Source organism: Gracilinanus agilis, chromosome 3, assembly GCF_016433145.1.
Source record: "Gracilinanus agilis isolate LMUSP501 chromosome 3, AgileGrace, whole genome shotgun sequence".
Classification (NCBI taxonomy): domain Eukaryota; kingdom Metazoa; phylum Chordata; class Mammalia; order Didelphimorphia; family Didelphidae; genus Gracilinanus; species Gracilinanus agilis.
The window spans coordinates 425,341,649-425,357,219 of NC_058132.1; positions in this window are offsets into that span (position 1 = coordinate 425,341,649).

A 15,571-nucleotide genomic window follows, 5' to 3' on the forward strand; every position below is an offset into this window, starting at 1 on the left:
AGACACACCTTTGCATTTGGGGATGCCAAAAGAATATCATCCACAAAATGCACCAATTTACTCTCTTTAAATTTAATAGTTTGCAGATCTCTATTTAAAATTTGCGAAAACTGAGATGGTGACTCGGTATACCCCTGTGGGAGATGAGTCCAGGTCCAATGTGTCTTTTCCCACGTAAAAGCAAAGATCTTTTGAGAATCCTCGTGAATTGGTATCGAGAAAAACACAGAACAGAAATCTACCACGGTGAAATATCTAGCCTGACTTGGAATGGAAGAAATTATAGCAGCTGGACTTGGGACAACTGGATGTGTCTTGATGACATGATCATTTACCGCTCTTAGATCTTGAATAAATCGGTAAACAGGTCGGCCATTTTCATCTGGTTTTGGCTTCTTTATAGGCAAAATCGGTGTATTATACTCAGAAAAGCATGGTATTATTATCCCTTGTTGGATTAGCTACTCAATATTAAGACAAATACCCTCTATCACCTCCTTAGTCAAGGGATACTGAGGCACACAAGGAACTGGTCCTTCCTTTGTCCTCACCCTGACCAGAATAGCTGATTTTAGCAACCCAAGATCTGTTGATGATTTTGACCACAAATCCTTAGGTATATCTTCAGGTATTGGATAGATAGTACCTAAATCATCCTCTGTACTACTAGAATCTAAGAAAAGCAATGGAAAGGCCTTCAAAGATTCCTCTGGAAGATGCAAAGAAATATCACCAGATTCAGTACATTGGATAGTAGCTCTCAATTTACACAATAAATCTCTTCCCAACAGATTCATAAGACATTCTGGAACACACAAAAATGCATGTTCCACCGAAAGTGGTCCTAGGGTCACCATTTTTGGTTGCAATTTAGCTACTTTCTTTTTTTTTTTTTTTTAAACCCTTACCTTCCGTCTTGGAGTCAATACTGAGTATTGGCTCCAAGGCAGAAGAGTGGTAAGGTTAGGCAATGGGGGTCAAATGACTTGCCCAGGGTCACACAGCTGGAAAGTGTCTGAAGCCAGATTTGAACCTAGGACCTCCCGTCTCTAGGCCTGGCTCTCAATCCACTGAGCCACCCAGCTGCCTCCAATTTAGCTACTTTCTGAGTCACACCCGTTGCACTGACCACATCCATTGTTCCAACAGCTCCACAATCTGAAAGCTTTGCAAAACTGATTTACTGGCACCAGTATTGACAAGAAGGTCATAAATTTGGTCTCCAATAGTTACAGACACATATGGTTCAGTACTATTGGGAGGTTGGAAAGTTTTCAACACCTGGGCTAAAACTGTAACATCAGAACAAAGTTCAGCCGTTTCCTGTCCATCCAAGTTAACATTGTTAAGAATTACAGAATTTTCCCAGGATTTTAAACCATTGGTCCTTTTCACCTCTATTCTGGTATCATTGTTCTTATTTACAATCAAATTATCCTTAATCAAATCACAATTTCTATTATTCTTCTTAATTCCATTCTTATTAGAACTTCTAACACCATTTACAACACTATTTCTCTTTTCCTCACAATTATTTACAACATTAATCAAATTATTATCAACACCATATAAACCATCATCAATCTTAATCAAATTATTACCAACACTAGTTAAATTACTACTACCAGTAGGTAAATTATCATTAACATTGGTTAAAGTACTATTTACACTATTACTAGTAGTTAATTCAGACAATTTAACATTAACACCATTCAAATTATCATTAATTTTCATCAAATTATCATTCCCATTGATTAAACTATCTTATCATTGATTCCATTCAAATTAACACTGATCAACTCATCACCATTATTAATTAAATTCTTATTATCACCAAACAAATCAATATTAACACCAAGTGCACCATTTCCAGTATTCACAATTACATTATCTTTAACACATACAATTTCATCTACATTTACTTTAGTTCAATTTCCTTGATCAATCACTTCTGAACTTAGGGCACACCTTCACAATGAAGCTGTCCCTCCATTCATGTTACCATTATTAACATTCCCCTGAATAACGTGACTAAACTTGGGGCGAGTTCCCATGCGAATACATTCCTACATCGTTGTCAAATTAGGAGCTTGTGCACCTTGACAGCATGCATTCTGACACTGGAATACATTTTGTTGTCCATTTCCCTGATTCAAACCATTATTCCAATTATTTCCCCTGTAACCATAATTATTATTATACCTATTATTTCCATTGTTATTATTGTATCTCTGCCCATATGATCTCTTTCTGTATCTACAGTCCCTTGCAAAATGCCCAATACATCCACAAACATAACAAGATTGCTGCCTCTGGTTTCTATTGTTTGAATTGCTATTGGTCTTATAATTATTGTTATTATTCCTTTTTTCAGCTGCCCGTAACACTACTACCACCTTGATTTCATTTATTTCCTTCTCATTAGCTTGAGAATTTGCCTCCCTTAATTGCTTCTTAAGATTTTCAATAATTGTATCCTTGTCATCACTACTCCTGTCCTTTTCTTGGGCAAACACATATGTTGCTTTTTGTTTCAATTCGTCTAGGCTTAACAATTCCCAATCAGGGTAATTGTCCATAAAAAATTTCTTTACCTGGGGAACCGAATTTCTCACAAAAATCCTTTTAACATGATCTATGGTAGTATTTTCTAGTATATTCATGTTCAAATACATTTCTGCTGCCTCAATGATTCTGTCCAAAAAAGTTGCAGGGGTCTCTACTGCTGTCTGCCTGATCTTTTCGAATTTACTCCAAGAATTAGTACGCTTAGCATGCTTTTCTAGAACTTGAATCAGAGACTTTCGTGCTTGTATAAATATATAAGAAACAACATGTCAGGGAGCAGCTGGGTAGCTCAGTGGATTGAGAGTCAGGCCTAGAGATGGGAGGTCTTAGGTTCAAATTCGACCTCAGACACTTCCCAGCTGTGTGACCCTGGGCAAGTCACTTGACCCCCATTGCTCACTCTTACCACTCTTCCATCTATGAGCCAGTACACAGAAGTTAAGGGTTTTAAAAAAAGAAACAACATGTCAACAAAAATTTTTAAAGTATATTTTATTCTTTCCTTTTAAAATTTTTAATGGATTATTATAGAGATTTCATTTTTCCATTAAGTACTACTTTTGTTGTATCCTAGAAATTTGGGTATTTTTTCTAGCAATTAACATTTTCTTTTATTGGAATTGTTATTTCAGGTTCTTTTTTGGCTCACTAATTATTTAGCATTTCATTTTTATCTTGTCACCTGGGTCTTAGTCCTTTTTTTTTGATCCCTCATTTGACAGCTACTTTTATTTTGTTAGTCTTTAAAGATTGTGTTTATTCTTTTCCCCTTTTTACATTTCTTTGTAATGTCTCCTTGACCTAGTACCTGGTAATTTTTTGTAAAATTTTCATGTGGTGCGAAGAAATAGATATATTCTTTAGTAGACATGTTAGAAAATTCCACAAATCTTTTGACTAGTTTCCTCAGCAATTTTTTCAATTTTATGTTTTCCTTTCTGCATTCTATTAGATCTGTCCAAAACTACAAAATGATATTAAATTTTCCTGACACTATTCTGTTTTATGTCCTCTTGTCACTTACTTTATTTTTCTCTTATAAATTTTGATACTAAAGTATTTGGACATATAAGCTAATATTCATAGTGATTTATCATCAATGGTTTCTTTTACAATAATGTTTCTTGGTTTATCTCTTTTTATGTTATATATTTTTTATTTGTCTGATCTCATGATTGTAACTTCTTTTTTTTATTTACTTGATAAAAAGTAAATCTTCCCCTAGCCACTAGTTTTCGTTCTCTTTACATCTTTGATTTTAGTTGTGTCCTTTGTGATTAACAGACTGGTATTTCATTTTCTTATGAAATCTCTCACTCGTTTTTTTTGGATTGTTTAATCCATTCACATTTAAAATTATGAGAATTAGGTTGACATTTTCTTTCATTGGTCTCTAATTTTATGTTTTCCTTTTTGCCTTCTATTATCTCATTTTTTTTCTGAATTAGAATTTTCCCCTCTTTTTTTCCTAGAAAGACAATATTTTGTCTCTTCTGTTATTTTACCTTAATCTATCTAAGGCAACCCTATTCCTACAGGCTACTTCTCTTCACCCCCAAGTCCCTGCTCTCATTCTCCTTTGTCTAGGTATAGAGTTTCATTTAACTTCTTTTCTTTTTCATCTATTTATTTACTTTCCTAATTTTCCTCAACTTTTTATAAAGACTCCTTCTTCTCCCCTTTGATTTCTTTTCATTGCTTTTATTTTATTTTCCATGCCTTAAATTTTTTTTCTCTCATTTGCTTTAATATTTCTATCCCTTTCTGTCTATTCTGGACTTTTATTCTTTGATCTTAGCCCTTATACTTATATATTCTTTCTTTTGTCTCTATTTTCCATGGAATTAAAGTTTCTAAGATGCCTATTTGAACTGCTTCTAAACAATTTTTGTTATGCTTTATACACTTTCCCTCTGCCTCTATCATTTTCTTTTTACCATACTTTTAGAAATCTTACTTGCTTCAGGAGATAGAAGTATTGCTCATTATAGGGGCAATACTGTGTCCCTGATTATGGTGTTTATACTTTGGCCTTCTTGGGATAATTTTTCCCATTTGTTATGAAATATCTTCTATGTGCCCATGCCTTCCCACTCTTCTGGGTGTCATTTGTTCCCTGTAGTTCTTGTTCCACTTCTCCTGTGTCAGAATTCCATCTTTGGAGGCATATTACTCTCTAGGTTATGATCTCTTTAAACACCAAAACACTGTATATTGTATCCTCTGTAAGGTCTCTATTTCCCATTATAAAGTATGTTTCTCTCTTATGGGAGAAATTTTCTCACCCCAATTGAATTATGATATCCCCTTTTCTTTCCCCTTGATTCGATACCCCTCTTTGAATGGATGTTTCAGACATTTCTCCATGATGCCTTCTATTTCATTTCTAATTTTTTCTTTTCTTTGGGTTCTATTATAAAGAAAGCTCTTAATTGCCCACTGTTGTGTTTATTTTATGTTGTCATTATTAAACCCATAGAGGAGTTTCTCAGTTTTCCCCCACCCCTTGTTTAATGGGGACAATTTATTCATTTTTTTATCTCCATAGTTTTGTGTTTTTGAAAAGTCAATATTGTGCTCAGGTCTAATTTTTCTTGTAGGAATGTTTCAAATGCTCCTTTCTTATATGAAAGTTTATCTTTTTTCATTAATGTTTACATTCGCAGTGTTTTCCACCATGGAATGCATCTTGAGCACATTTGCTCATCAGAACATATTATTTCATTCTTATGGTTTCTCATAGGTACAGAATTGTTTTCTGCTATTCAAATTTCTTTTCCTTTTTATGTTGAAGTGTTTCTCAGGGTTATTTGTAGAATTTTTTTGTCAATTGAATTGTTTTATTAAGTGTAACCACTATATGTTTTGGAATTTGTGGTATAGTTTTTATTTTTTTTTCCTCCCTGAGATCACTATATTCTTTAAATGGACACTTTTTTTAAAGTGTCCATTTTATTACTCAAAAGTTCTGGTAGTTTTCTTTTATTATTTCTTACATTATGATGTTCATTTTTAAAAAATTGTCATGTTCTTCTGGGATACTGATATTACTTAAGCTGTCTCTACACATTCTGTCTTTGAGATAATTGTTTTGCTATACAGAGATTATATATTATTTTAATATTAGAGCTTTTTGCTTTTCTTCTTCAAGATTGTCTTTCAATTATATATTTCCATTCTCAATACACTGGCTTCTCTTTTGTTTCTTTGATAAGACTTTACACTATAGATTCAATTTTTACTATTGCACCAGTTCTTACTGCTATATAGGCTTTAATTTCTTCTTTCTCTCTTGAATTATCTAGGAACATGCTTTCTTGGGAATCCATCAGGTCCTCTGTCTCTTCAAGCACTGACTTATTTTCCTTTGTGTAGCAATTAAAAAAAAACACCTTACCTTCTCTCTTGGAATGAATACTAATTAGGCAAGTTAAGTGACTTGCCCAGGGATACATAGGTAGGAAGTGTCTGAGGCCAGATTTGAACCCAGGACCTCATATATGTAGGCCTATCTCTTAATCTCTTTAGCCACCTACTTACCCCTCCCTCCTTCCCTCCATCCCTCCATCCCTCCATTCCTCTTTCCCTTCCTTCCTTCCTTCCTTCCTTCCTTCCTTCCTTCCTTCCTTCCTTCCTTCCTTTCTTCCTTCTTTCCCTTAAGAAGAATCTATTAAGTTCCTACTATATGTGAGATATTAAGAGTTAGAATACATAACCAAAATGAAACACTTCTATTCTTAAGGAACTTACATTTGAATTGGAAAAACGTGTGGGGTGGGGTGTGTGTGTGAATGACAGTTTTAGGAGGGAGGTTATAGATGTAGAACAGCAAGTAGGAACTGAGATTAGTCTAGAATAAAAAAAAATAACAAACCAACCAGGGATTCATATCAGTGGAGGTTGGGAGGCATGGCATTCCAGGCATAGAAAATGTTTAATGCAAAGGCACAAATATGGCAGATGGAGTGTCATGTCTATAAAGTGACAGTATGACTTAAGTATAGAGTAATATGTAGTATGTAGAATGTAGTAAGTAATATGTAGGAAAACTTAAAAGGTAGGAAGTGGTCAAGTTGAGAAGAGTTTTAAATGACAGAAGGGCTTATATTTGATCCAATTCTAGGGTCAATAAGCAACCTCTGGATTTTAGTAAGTAGAAGGATGAAATTCTCAGACCTGTGTACTTTTGGTAAATAATTTTTGCTATTGAAGACATATTGAAATGGGGAGCAACTTAAGTCTAGATAGATGATTAGGGCCTGAACTAAGATGATGGCAGAGTGAAAGGAGAGGAAGGAATATGTTCAAGAGCTGTTATGGAAAAAGAACTGACAATATTTGGCAATTCATTGGATATGTGAAGTGAGTGTGAAGAGTCAAAGAGATCATTGATAATGCAAATTTAAGTAACTAGAATAATGGAAGTGACTTTGAGAGCATTTAGAGAATTTAGAAGAGAGGTGAGTTCTAGAAGAAAAGATAATAAGTTAGGGTTTACACAATTTAGACTTAAGATGCCTATGATAGATCGTTTTAAATTTCCAGTAGGCAGTTTGTAAAAAGAAACTAAGTCTCAGGAGAGAGATTAGCCTTGGATACATATGTATATACATTAATACACACACACACACACACACACACATATATATATCATATACATATGTCTCTAACAGTCATCTATACAAAGGTGAAAATTAAATTCATAGGAACTTATGAAGTCACTGAGAGAATAGAGAAAGAAAAGAGAGCTTTGGGGGGATATTTAGTAATTATAAAGTGGATCTGCATAGGGTACTAAAGAGGGGTTAGACAGAATCAGGAGAAAGCAGGGTCATGAGATTCAGAGAGAAGAAAGTGTTCTGAAGGGTGTGTTCAACATTATCAGATGATACAAAAAGATGTAGAAGAATATAGAATTTTTTTAAAGGTCAACATACATTTATTTTTTTTTTGTTTGGGTCTTCAGGATTTAATTTTTTTTAATTTTTATTTTGAAAATTTCCCCATAGTTTACATATTTTAAATTTTTTCCTCTCCCCCAAACCTCCCTAACCCCTCTTAGCTGATGCACAATTCCACTGGGTTTTACATGTATCATTGATCAAGACCAAATTCCATATTATTGACAGTTGGACTAGAGTTATCATTTAGTGTCTATATCCCCAATAATATCCCCATCAGCCCATGTGTTCAAGCAGTTTTTTTTTTCTTCTGTGTTTCTCCTCCCACAGTTCTTCCTCTAAATGTGGCTAGTTTTCTTTCTCATAAGTCCCTCAGCCTTGCTCATGATTCTTGCATTGGTGCTAGTATAGAAGTCTGTTATGTTCGATGGTACCACAGTGTATCAGTCTCTGTGTACAATGTTCTTCTGGTTCTGCTCCTTTCATGCTGCATCAACTTTAGGTCATTCCAGTTCACATGGAATTCTTCCAGTTCTTTATTCCTTTGAGCACAATAGTATTTCATCACCAACAGATCCCACAATTTGTTCAGCCATTCCCCAATTGAAGGACATTCTGTCATTTTCCAATTTATTGCCACCACAAAGAGTGCAGCTATAAATACTTTTGTACAAGTCTTTTTCCTCATTATCTCTTTGGGGTATAATCCAAGCAGTGCTATGGCTGGATCAAAAGGCAGATAGTCTTTTAAAGCCCTAACAATACAGATTAAGAAAAGGCCATTTGATTGAGTAATTAAAAGATTAATGGGTAACTTTGGGGAGAACAATTTCATTTGAATGATTAGAAATGATGATGAGTGATGGTTAGGGTTTTTAATAATAGTAGAGACTTGGCATATAGAACTCCAATTTCCACAAAAGGGGTAAGTTGAGGGAAACCTTTTGTATCTCTTCATTTGAATCATACTTGAGTTTTATAATTTTGCTACATTCACTTTTGGTAGCATGGAAAACATTTTTTCTTGCTAGTAATTCCCAGGAATTCTGTGATCTTTTGTGCTAATATCTCAGTAAAACAAAAAAGATTTCAGACAATATTCACTTTTTATAGTATATTAAATCTAAATTCTGTACAGCAAATAACATTCTTAAAACTAAAACATTTTTAAACAAGAATCTGACCTTCCATTGTTTGACAGCATTGTTAGACAGTGTGTGTGACAGTATTGTGCTATTGATTATGTTGCCGTAAACCTCTTTGGCTTCCCTCTGAAAAGCAAGAGAGAGGTTTCTGGGACTTTAGTTGCTGCTGAGAAGATAAAATTGATTCTCTATTATCATTATTATTATTAATCTTATTATTATTAACCCTGTTAATAATAATAAGAGTTTTTATTTTGGCAAGTCTTTCAGGAAGTGATAAGTATATTCTCCTAATTTCTATTTTCTCCTCTTGCTTAAGAATTATCAAAGTAGTTTTCCCTGATAGTTTCTTGTAATATGGTGTTGAGGATCTTTTTTCTGATCCTAGCTTTCAGGTAGTCCAATGATTCTCTCCTGGGTCTATTTTCCAGGTCAATTGTTTTCTAATGAGATATTTCAGATTTGCTTCTTTTGATTTTTAAAAAATCCTTTCTTGATGTCTCATGGAGTCATTAGCTTCTACTTATCCAATTCTAATTTTTAGGAAGTCATTTTCTTCATTAAGCTTTTTATGCCTCAATTTCCATTTGACCAACTCTATTTTTTTTTAGTTAATTGTTTTCTTCAGTGAATTTTTGTATGTCTTTTACCAAGCTGTTGCCTTTTTTTTTTAAATCTAATTTCTTCTCCCAGTTTTTCCTTTTACTTCTTACTTGATTTTTAACTCCTTTTGGAGCTCTTCCAGGAGTTCTTTTTAGGTCTGACAGACTTTTAAACTTTCCTTTGAGGCTTCACATGTTTCCATTTTGACATTTTTGTCATTTTGTGAGTTTGTTTTGATCTTCTAATGTAGCTTTTCACTTTTCAAAGTCAAATGTTTTCTTTGTCTTTTGCTTATTTTTTCCATCCTATTTTATGATTTTTCCTATGTGTTAAAATTGGGCTCTGTTCCTGGGGTGGAGAGGATGCTGTTCCATACTTCTTTTGCTGGGGCCATTGTTGTGTGTGCTTCCTGTAGTGGTCAGACTGACCTGCTATGGGAAGGCCTACATCTGTTTTGCCCAAATGCTGCCCACTCTGGATTGAGTTTGACTTTGCTCCTCCTGATTCTGGTCAACCTCAACATTCAAAATACTTCTCAAGTTGGACCACACTCCCATCCTACTAGCAAGATGAATCTTGACTGCCAACTTTCCATGCTGTTTTGTGAAGGAAAGTGATTTTACTCTATCTTTTGTTGATTCTATTCCTCCTGAATGCATTTTAAGATGTTTTTGGTAGTTATTTGGAGGTGAGTTTAGACAAGTTCAGAGCACTCCTTCTTTATTCCATCTTGGCATCATTTTTATTGATCCTATTGACATTGAATTAGTTTTGTCCTATAATTGCCTAGTCATGGTTCTTTGTCTCTGAACTTAGTGCAGAAATTTAATTGGTCTGCAATGAATTAATACTAGACATCCAGTTCTCTTGTTAATCACTATTCTATTTTTGCCTTAAGCAAATCTGCTATCCATTAGGAGTATAAATAGACATCAGGGAATCTTGTCTTGTATCTTTATTCTATCAAGCTATCCTACAATTTTGCTATCCAAAGAAGCCTGATTTTGCAGGTATACTCAAACAATGAGTACTTCTTATTCTTAGAAGGGTAGGAAGGAGTTGTTGCTAGCCCTTATTCCCAACTCCCAACTAAACATTGTTTTCCTTCCCTTAGCTATGTAACCAATCATGTCCTCAACCCAATGATATCACTCACCTTGTCTATTCTTTGTTCTACCCTAATAAAAGTGAGTTACATAGTCAACTTAGAGTTTTTTTTTTTACATTTATTAATATTCATTTTTAACATGGTTACATGATTCATGCTCCTCCTTTCCCCTTCAACACCCCCCCCCCGCACCCCCCCTACCCATGCGCATTTCCACTAGTTTTGTCATGTGTCCTTGATCAAGACCAATTTCCAAATTGTTGGTAGTTGCATTGGTGTGGTAGTTTCGAGTCTACACCCTCAATCATGTCCACCCCGACCCATGCGTTCATGCAGTTGTTTTTCCTATATGTTTCCTCTCCTGCAGGCCCTCCTCTGAATGTGGGTAGCATCTTTACCATAAATCCCTCAGAATTGTCCTGGGTCATTGCATTGCTGCTGGTTCAGAGGTCCATTACATTCGATTTTACCACAGAATGTCAGTCTCTGTGTATAGAGTTCTTCTGGCTCTGCTCCTTTCGCTCTGCATCAGTTCCCGGAGGTCTCTCCAGTTCGCCTGGAACTTCTCCAGTTTATTATTCCTTTTAGCACAATAGTATTCCATCACCCGCATATACCACAGTTTGTTCAGCCATTCCCCAATTGAAGGACATACCCTCCTTTTCCAATTTGTTGCCACCACAAAAAGCGCAGCTATGAATATTTTCGTACAAGTCTGTTTATCTATGATCTCTTTGGGGTACAAACCCAGCAATGGTATGGCTGGATCAAAGGGCAGGCATTCTTTTATAGCCCTTTGAGTGTGATTCCAAATTGCCAGCCAGAATGGCTGGATCAGTTCACAGCTCCACCAGCAATGCATTAATGTCCCAATTTTGCCACATCCCCTCCAGCATTCATTACTCTCCCCTTCTTTCATTTTAGCCAATCTGCTAGGTGTGAGGTGATACCTCAGAGTTGTTTTGATTTGCATTTCTCTGATTATTAGAGATTTGGAACACTTTCTCATGTGCTTATTAATACTTTTGATTTCTTTACCTGAAAATTGCCTATTCATGTCTCTTGCCCATTTATCAATTGGGGAATGGCTTGATTTTTTATACAATTGCTTTAACTCCTTGTATATTTGAGTGATTAGACCCCTGTCAGAGTTTTTCGTTATAAAGATTTTTTCCCAATTTTCAACTTAGAGTTTTTGATATAAATTGAGGAAAGCCATTTACTCCTTTATTAATAGGTTCAGACCCTATTAATAAATTTTTATCTTTCTTAGAGAATATATGCCTTAGTCTACCTTTGCTAAATTTTGCTTGTGACCAGTAATGTCAGAAAATGCTAAAACTGATGAGGTCTCACTTTAAGAGCACAAGGGACTTGCATTGTGCTTTGGGGGCATAATTGTAAAACAAAATATGAATATTAAAGGCAAACAGTGAAAATATGCAATGCCTGGAAAACTCTTTACAATGGTAAAGGCCAGTGAAAAACCTATTAAGATGCCAGTCACTCTACAAACTTGTGTATATCACACTTTTTTTTCTCTACTCAACATAACTGAGAATGCGTGTGGCTGCTAATGGGAAAGTGAAAATCAGAGGGAAACTTGAAGTTATACAAGTTAAATGTGCAAATGTTGAGGACTGACTATAATTCTTAAATTGTTTTTTCAAAAATAGCTGTGCCATTTAAAGGTCAACCAACAATATCATATATCATTACATATCACACATATCATTACATAGATCCTTCAAGATTTTTTGTCATATTTGCCATTTTTTATTATATTGAAGTGCCTTAATCATAAGCATTAATTATTCCACTAGTTATTTAAATTGTTCTTTATTTCATTAAGAAGCACTTTGAAAATAAATCTATATATTTTTTGTATGCTTTTGTAGACTGATCCCTAGATATTTTGTACATTTTGATGTCAGTTTAAGACCAAAATGTAGCAAACCAGACATTTATACTTTATAAATTTTGTATACATTTGTACATATACATTTGGAATGAGATTTCCATTTCTATTACTGCTTCATTGACTTTGTTATAGAGGAATATGGTTGATTTTTTAGGATTTATTTTGTAGCCTAAAACTTTCCTGAAGTTATTATCTTAATTACTGACTTTGTTAATTCCCTAGGATTTTCTAAGTATACTATCAGCAAATGGGGATAGTTTAATCTCCTCCTTTATGCTTTATGCTCTTAATTTCCTTCTCTTCTCTTATTGTTGAAGTTAGCATTTCCAGAACTTTTTCAAGTAAAAGTGAAGAGAGTAGTCAATTTTGCTTTATGTCCCTATGTTTGGAAACATTTCTGATATATCCCCATTGCATGTGATTCTTGCTTTTGGTTGCAGATAGATCCTTTAAATCACATTGTTAAAAGTCTCACTATTTGTAGGGCCCTTTTAAGGCACAAAAAATGTTATATTTCCTGAGGTAATATTGCAATTTTGGATGTTTTTGTTTTTTGATATAAGGCGAAAATGTTAGTTCTTTTCCTAATGTTGAACCAATTTTTATCCTTTATACAAATTCCAATTGGTCATAATGAATAATTTCTTGGAAAAATTACTGTAGTTGGACAAGATTTTGTTTAAAATTTTTGATTTAATATTCATTAATGATATCAACCTAATAATGATTTCCTTTTGTGTTTTATCCTTCCCTGGTTTAGGTATTAGAACTATATTTGTTTCATAAAATGATTCAGGCAGAGTGTTTTCTTTCTTAATGTTACATAATATGGATACTAATTTTCTTTAAAAGTCTGATAAAAATTTTCCTATAAATCTGTCAGGAGTAGGAGCCCCCCCCCCTCCCCACCTTGGTAATTTCTTTATAGTTAGATGTATTTCCTTTTCTGAGATTGGGTTATTTAACATTTCTATCTGTTCTTCTGACAGTTTGGGTATTTTGTATTTTTAAAGGTAGCATTGGAGGAGGAAAAAAAATAAAACATAAAGACAGCACAATCCTCATAAGATTCCTCCAATAAGCAATATAGTGAGCCCTGAAGAAATAAAAAAAAAAGTAGGACAATCAAGACCAGAAATTCTAGGTTTTGCCTATCCCCCTTACGACAAACATTGTCCCAGGTCTTAAATAACTGGTCCATGTAGTGAATAATGCCAAACTTTAGTAGTTCACAGACTGTCTTCTAATACAAACTGGCCCCCTGGGAAAAAAATGACAGAATATGTAGGGCAACCAAGAAATCCTTGGATTTATCTGCTCCTTTGGAATGACAGTCATAGGTCCTAAATATCTATGTGGTGCCAAACATTTGAAGTTCATAATTTTTCTCCTGATGTAAAGCTAGAATGATGAGCAAGAACTGGCTAGGACCTATGCTTTGGAACAGATGATACATTTCTATCACTTTCACTGAACTTCACCACAAGCAAGGGTCATTTGTAATAATGTAGCCAAGAGTTAATTACTATTTTATATGCAATGTGCCCCAATGTCAGGTTTGAGACCAAAAACCATCCTCTACCACTATACTGAGCACTTTACCAGTGAGGGCCTCCCATTTCATGGAAGTCCACTGAGGTGTAGACTCACCAAACCTTTGTCTCTTTGGAGGAATGTACTGAAAGACTTGTCCCCCTTTTCTTTAGCTGTTAGGTATTTTCACACACACACACACACACACACACACACACACACACACACACACACACACACACCCTTGTCACTAGACAGCATCATATCTCATTTCTCAAATAACGCCCTTCAAAAGTGTCTGATGATCACTAGATAACGATACAGAAGTGCTCCCATCAGTTCTAGATTACAGTAAGTAAAGAGCTGCCCATACTATTCCTTCATTCCTATCAGCCTGGAGGTCAAATGGAGTACTTCTGTTCTCCTATGCTCAGGACTCCTCAATTATTTCTTACTGGGAGTTATAGTTTATACCAGTAATAGCAGGAGTTATGTTTCCTTTTAAACATTGTAAACTAATTCTGTTCCCACCCTCTGCGAATGAACTAATGAACATTTGGCACCTTTCTCCATAATGCAAATTCCAAAAAATATCTCTGGATTCCTGGGTGAATTCTAAATTTATTCTTTGAAGTACCTACTCTAGTACTCTGTACCAAAGAGTTCCAATTATTTCTTTGTGGTATAGTTTCCAAGGGCTTCTAAAATGCCATATATAACTTTCTAGTCATCTTTTGGGAAGACTCTAGACATGAGCCAAATCAGCTCAGTAATTCTCCCTGGGATTCTGGGATGGATAGTGTGAGAGGACAGAGTGTTCAAGAAAGACTTTGGAACTGAACTCATTGTACGTGCATGTGTTTTTGGTGGAGGTTCAGAACTGAGAAGGTCTTTTAGTGAAAAAGGAGAGGGACTGCTTCTGTCCATATGAGGCTAACTTCAATTCTTACTGTTAAAGAGGTTTATATACTTATCCATTAAGTAGAACAAAAAAAATAGGACTTAATGATTTTATTTGATCCCCCAGTTTTCCTCCCTATAAATTTAGGCAACAAAATATGTTTGTAAGAGATAGATTATTAATTTATGGAAGAAACTGAATTATCAAACAATTCTTATAAAATTAAAAACCCTCTGGGCTTAGTTTGAAATGGTCTTTCAGAATGGTTGGATCAGTTCACATCTCCACCAGCAATACCTTGGTGTCCCAATTTTATCTTATCCCTTCCAACATTTATCACTTTCCTTTACTGTCATATTGGGCTAATCTGATAGGTGTGAGGTGGTACCTCAGAGTTGTTTTAATTTGCATTTCTCTAACCAAGAGTGATTTGGAACATTTTTTAATATGGTTTTGTTAGCTCTCCTTTCCCTATCTGAAAACCACTTATTCATATACTTTGACCATTTGTCATTTAGGGAATGGCTTGCATCTGGCTTAGTTCTCTACATATTTGAGAAATAAGATCTTCATTGGAGAAATCTGTTATAAATTCTCCCCTCACCCAGTTTGTTGTTTCCCTTCTTTTCTTGTTTACTTTGATTTTCCTCTCTCCTTTTTTTTGGAAAGGAGGAGGACTCTAGGTTTAGAACAATTTATATACTGTCAGACTTAATTGATGTGTTGTTCAGTTTTGCTAACCTATTTTTTCCTTTCTTTTAAGTTATTTCTTATAAGGGGTAGGGAAAGAGGAAGAATATATTTTGAATAAAAAATGTAAAAAGAATATATATCTAAAATTTAAAAATTGATTTGTCAGTTCTGAGGCAATCCTATAAACAGAAAAATATT